This window comes from Triticum aestivum, chromosome 4A (genome assembly GCF_018294505.1).
Source record: "Triticum aestivum cultivar Chinese Spring chromosome 4A, IWGSC CS RefSeq v2.1, whole genome shotgun sequence".
NCBI classification, from domain to species: Eukaryota; Viridiplantae; Streptophyta; class Magnoliopsida; order Poales; family Poaceae; genus Triticum; species Triticum aestivum.
In genome coordinates, this window is record NC_057803.1 from 412166114 (window position 1) to 412172797 (window position 6684).

A 6684-nucleotide genomic window follows, 5' to 3' on the forward strand; every position below is an offset into this window, starting at 1 on the left:
CGTCTGCACACGACATGTGCTCGGCAGACTTCAAGCGAAAGCCGACGTGGGTGTAGACCACGACCTACCTAAACACTCAAGTCTCTAGTCCAGGTTTATCGCCTATTCGGGTTCCATGCATGAGGAGATCCGGCCGGAGTTTCGCTCACAGCCCCAAACGATGTGAACAGGGTTCCCGAGATACCAAACGGGCATCCGGTACACCGTGCCACGTACCTACCGCATCACAGCCCACCCCTACGGTCAGCGCTGTCCACGGCCTCCAGTAAGCTACAAACACCAGAAACTACTTGCAACTCCTGGACAGAGGACTAGGGTGAATAAGAAGTCGAGCGGGGTCATATTTCAGGGCCCAATGTATGGTAGTAGCTGAATCATGGATCACAAACACAGAACTCAGTTCCTAAGGACGGCTGCAATGAGACAACCCACCATGTACTCCTACATGGCCTCTCACCGCTACCTTTACCAAATCGTGTTCACACACTTAGCTCACACACGGTAGGACATGTTCACACGCCTCTGATTCATCCCCGATGAATCAAACCTAACTCAACTCTAAGCAGTAGCAGGCATGACAAACAAACATGAATTAGTAGGCACAACAGGGCTCAAACAACTCCTACTCATGCTAGTGGGTTTCATCTATTTACTGTGGCAATGACAGGTCATGCAAAGGATAAAGGGGTTCAGCTACCGCAGCAAGTAACAAATATGTCGTTGTTGTCCTAATGCAGTAAAAGAGAGCAGGAGCGAGAGAGTGGGATTTTATCAGAATGAACAAGGGGGTTTTGCTTGCCTGGCACTTCTGAAGATAACATGGAGTCTTCATCAGTGTCAACGATCACATCATCGGTATCACGTCTATCGAGAGGGGACAAATACCGGCAACACAGAAGGGAACACAATCAATGCAATGCACAATATGATGCATGATCATGACATGGCAAAATGAATGTGTTTTGAGCTAATGCAACTAGCAACAGATTAAATGAAGTTGGTTTGAATACAAGATTCAAATTTAAACTCCATATGTGATTATTCAAATGCCATTTAATTGATTTGTGCTAAACAGCAGCTATAAGTTGTTCTATCATGCATGAAAATGGTAAAGATGGATTCCTTGAATTTTTCTGATAATTTTTCATATATAAATTATTTAATTTGGAGTTACGGTTGAATTTCTATGAATTTTAGAAGTTTATACAATTTTCTGGAATTTATAAATCATTTCCTAATTTATTTTAATTCCAGAAAGGAATTATTGCGTCAGCATGACCTCATCCTGACGTCATCAGGTCAACAGGGCGGGTCCAGGTCAAACCTGACGTGTGGGGGCCACACGTCAGTGATACAGGGCTAGTTAGTGTCAATGGCAGGTGGGGCCGGGTCAAAGGCCACGTCAGCACGGTCAAAGCTGACGCGTGGGGCCACTGTGATTAATTTAAGCTAAACAGAAAATAAACTAAGATTAGTTAAAGCGTGGGGCCTAGGTGTCAGTGACACGGTGCGGTGTTTAGTGGCTAATTAAGCCAGCCCCGTCAGCAAGTGACGCCGGCGACCACGGCGACGGCGAGACCTCGCCGGAGTTGCTCGGAGCGGCGCTACAGCCCGCGGCTGGTCGCGCTGAGGGCACCAAGAGGGAGCCCGTGCTCCCGCGCATCTAGGGGCGCACGCAGCTGGCACAGGGAGGCCGGGGTCGACGGCGGCGACCACTTAGGCGGCGGCCGGAGCTACGGCAACGACGGGTTAGGCGATGCAGGGCGTCAGGGGAGGCGTTGGTGAGTGCTATGTGCTCCTGGGACTGTGGTGAGCACGACGGTGGGCTCGAGAATGAGCTGCGGTGGCTGTGGCCACGGCCACGCCATGGCCGGCGGCGAGAAACTCTCGGCCGCGGTGGGAGATGGGGCTAGGGGGCGAGAACGGAGGGGGCGAGCACAGGAGAGGCAGCGGAGGCTCACAGCGGATCCATTCGAGGCGGAGACGAGGCCGGGGATGGTCCGGAGCCGGCGAATTTGACGAAGATGGCCGGCGGTCCCGAGGTTGAAGAAGGCATCGAGGGCGGTGTTGTGGCACGGCCGGGGCCTCGTGGCTCGTTGAGGAGGTAGAGGGAGGACCGGCAGAGCTTCCTGGGGCGTCGGTGAGCCGTGGGGTGGCCGGTAGCCACGGTGGCTCTCGTCGGTGGCGGCGGCTCCGTTCGGTCGCGGGAGGGGAAACAGAGGAGCGAGGGGAGGGAGGTCCAGAGAGCGAGGGAGAAGTGAGAGGGGGTCGGGGCTGCGTGGCGTCGCGGGAGGGACCAGGGAAGGAGGAGGCAGCCAGGCAGGGAGGAGGTGGCCTCCTCGGCCGCGCGCGTGCGAGCACGCAGCTGCTCCCACTGGCAAGAGGAAGACGACAGGGGGGGAGTAGCGGTGGCGGGCTGGGCCGCGCTGGGCCGGTCCTGTTGGGCCACCAGGTGGGCTTCACAGGTAAGTCCTTCTCTCTTTTTTCTTATTTACTGTTTTCTATTTTCTGTAGTTTGTTTTGATTTAGTTTAGCAACTAAATCATTTAAATAAATTCTCTAGATTTTTATGTGGCTTGCTAAAATATATACAAAGCCACTCACAAACTTCCAGAATTATTGGAAAATCCAAAGCAAATAGTTATTGGATTAATTCAAATGACCAAAATAATTATCTCTGTGACTCCAAAAATATTGGTTTAAATTTTACCTCTTACCAATATTTCCATGGAATAACAGGAACATTTTCTTGGACACATTTGAGAAGATTTAATTGTTGGTTATTTTTAGAGGTTTCTGAGGCTTTGAAAATTCCTCAATTCAAATTTCATTTGAAATAAAACATGATGCTCACAAGAGGTCTAGCCTAGTGCATTACCAGAAGCTAGGGATGTGACATTACCACAATTTCTTAGGGAATTGAGTGCAATAATTGAGTAGTTTTGCAAACTACGAGTACTACACCTGAAACAGTTCAAAACCTATACTCCCTTGCTAGCGCGCGCTTCCCGCGTGAAACGGTCAGCGTCGCCCAGGAGTGTCAGTGCCGTATTAATGCCCGGCCAGAGCGGAGGCGACCTCTCGCTGGCGCCGGCTTTGAAGTGGCGCGATAGCCGAGAGAGCGCCGCTTCCCGGTGCACGCGACTGCTCCGCGTCGAGACTGGCCATAGGCCCTGTTTGGATCCATGGGTTAGAGTTAGTTTGAGCTAGTTGGGGCTCAAATAGCCCTAAAGTATCCAAGCATGAGGGTTTAAATTGGAGCAAGTTGCACCGAACCCACCAAAAAAACTATCCCACCCAAGAGGTGCTAACTGGAGATAGTTCTCATTGGGACCACTGAAAAATCACTTTTCTCTCTAACCCTGTCATCCAAACGCCTCTTTGGCTACAGTTAGTTCAGGGTTACTCATGAGTTAGTCTAACCTCTAGCTAAGTTAGAGTATCAAATAGGAGCAGTATAGGACATGCAAGTTGCTCAAAGCATACAGGCAAATTCGTACGTGAAAGGATTTTTTTCTTTTTGAAAACGGAACGTGAAAGGAATTTTTTTTAGAATGCTCTTGGCATGTCACTAACATGTGATAGTTAACCGACCTCAATAGACGGCAGAAACGCCAGCCCGCCGCACTTTGATAGAGACGAGGAGGGAGAAGCGATACGGGCTGCTGGATTACTAGAGATAGGTGTCGCACGGAAGCCAAGAAATATGGTGATAGCGTGGGTTAGCCATGTACTAGTATGATGTAACTACACTGGGCTGCCGTGTTTCGTACTCTTCCAGTCCACTGTGGAGATGATTGGTTAATTTTATATCGCTGAATAATATTAAATATTATGAGTGCAGACGCTCCACCATGAGGTTCCTTGCTCCTTCTCGGTCGTCCGGAATCTATGTTCTTCCACTCTATTTTTTATGTGAGCTTTGTTCATCCTTTTGCCAACACGCGAGACATCTAGCATCAAGGTGCACGTGTTATGCAAGGATCGTTCCATCTATATGAAGAACACGTGGGACTGGAACTACGAGACGGACATGTACCCAGGAGTGGACGTACGAACCTACGTAAGGTAGCGCGGTAAGTGAAGTAGAAAGGCACAAATGGTATGAACATGTGTGGCATATAGGGTGTGTTTGGTTGCGTTCTTGTCTCAGCATAGTTGTTCCCTCTTCATGCATGCTCAACTCAACACCCCTCTTCATGCATGCTCTCTTCATGCATGCTTCTAGTGTATTTGTGCTAAATTAGTGTGGACTCATGCACCCTCCATACACTCTACCAAACACCCAAAAGTAGGTCGAGAAGGGAACTCTTGGGCGGCATTTGTCTCTTACTACGTACTACCACTAAATGTTGTACGTGCAATGCACAGTGATGTTATGGAGTACGTGCCTAAGTACTCTACTACTACTATATTAGTTGGAGGCACATATTAACTTTTATATTTGTTTACGTGTATGCCCCGAGACCTTCCAACTAGACGTGTCTTTCTCTCCAGGTCGCACTTTGTATCGTTCATACCACTAAGTACCCATGCTGTTTTTTTTACGCTGGGCTCTACCACGTTGTTCATGTCCCACTCCTTTCGCTGACGTGTGGGACATCTAGCACGTGCCATGTTTGGCACCCTTCGTCGTAAGAGTTGAAACGCTAGCATTCATCAGAAATAAAAATAATTATAAATCGGCAGTGATACTATTTTTTGCGAATCAATCAGCAGTGATACTATACCATGTAGTTTCCTTGCCCCTCGATATCAGAAAGAATACTTCCGTTCGCCAACATGTGGGATGTCGACCATCCTAGTCCACTTGCCATGCATGCAGAACTCCAAGGGAGAGTCACCCAAGTCGTCATGTTGCAGTAACAATGACTAATGAGCCGTCGAATCATAGGCCCACTTCCCACTTTGAAGTTGTTCGGACGAAGGAACCATCATGACTTCGTTGAATTCCGCTTCTTGAAGAAAACTACTTTACCAGCAATACTGCTAGCTACAGTAGTTACTCCAACAGAGGCCTCCTTTCGTTATAGGATAGGAATATGAAAATCATAGGAAGTGAGATGACATGCATCTCAATTCCTATAGAGAAAGAGATGCCATTTGATGCTTAGGATAGGAATTTTTCCATTTAGTCTAGGATAATGTACTGGTAATTTGCTCTAAAACTACAGTAGTAACTAGTAGTATTGGTACATGCTCGTACTCAGACACAGACACACACACACTAACTACTAGTGCTACTACTTCTCACATGCTGGCCAGACGCCGTCGTTCTCCTTCCCGGCTTTGTCGGCGACACCCCACCGTGCTTGCATCTCTGCCGACCTCTCCACAGCAGCGCGTGCGTCCTTTTCTTTCTTGTGGCGGTGGGCCTCTCTTTTCTTGAGTGCTTTCTGACTTTTCCGCTCCCTCTGTGCGGCTTTGGACGCCTCTTTCTCTAGCACCCATTCGGCCTTGGCATCTTCAAATTCCTCCCACATAGTTGTGAGGTCGCGAGCGGCGATGAACTCGGCACGGCGGGATGCCATCACTTCCCTACCATTTTGTGTGCGGTCATGGGCGGCGAGGAACTCGGCGCGGCAGGATGCCATCGCTGCCTTACCGGTTAGTGTGCGGCGTAGTGGCATGAACAACGCTTGGTGAGAGCTCTGGGTGGAGTGGCCGGACAATCGTATAGTGCATTGGTTTGTCAAGATCTCAAGGACAAAAGACGAAGGAAATTTGGATTCCCCTTCAATCCTGGTCATTTATTACCGAGTAAAATGCATTGGCGGTCATCAAACTTATGTTGATAGCTCACTTTGATCATTGTATACGAGATATGGTGATTATACGGTCACTGGCTCAGCGTATAGCTCTGTATTTGTCTGGTTGACTAGTCAAACAGTCAGCATGCGTCTCATCAGCTCATGTTCTTTTTCTATCTACACGGGCCTACCTGTCAATGGAGAAAGAAATACTGTAAAAACCAAAATTATGCGTATGTGGGGAATCAAACCACGGACTCATTGCTGCAACGCACCCTCGTCAGCCAAATGAAAATGAAATACTTCGCGTCAGACACTCACGCTGTCAAAGCATGCTTATGCATGCACGTCGCCCTCTAAATCAAAGTCCTGCTCATGGCGCAATGCAAATGGCGAGCCCATCACCTGCGCGCCCCGGCGGTGCGTGACATTACGGTTTAGACGTTTGATGGAGACCTACGCAAACGCCGAGCATGTATTCACCTGGCTCAACACCAACGGTCATACTCGGACCGCCTTGCTCATGTATATCGTCCATCACAATGACAATTATAAAACAGCCTAAGCTAGAGAGGGTACTATGGTAGTATGGTACAGAGTATGTACTATCGTGAGTGACCGATCTTAGTGCCACTGTACACCGAAACCCCTTCCATCGCTAGTGCGTGCTTCCCGCCTGAAACGGTCACCATCTCTCCAGAATGTCAATGCCGCATTCACCGGACTTAACTGCAGGTCCAATTGGTGTGTCACTGACATGCAGGCCAGATGCCCGTTGGGCCCACATGTCAGTAACCCAAACGCATCTGCAGTTAAGTCACTGAAGCAGCGTCCGCATTCACGCCCGACGAACCTACTCCGGCGCCAGTTGTCCATCCGTCTGCCGCGGCTCATTGCCATTCGCCTGCTATATTAATTTGAGCCCCAGCTCCCA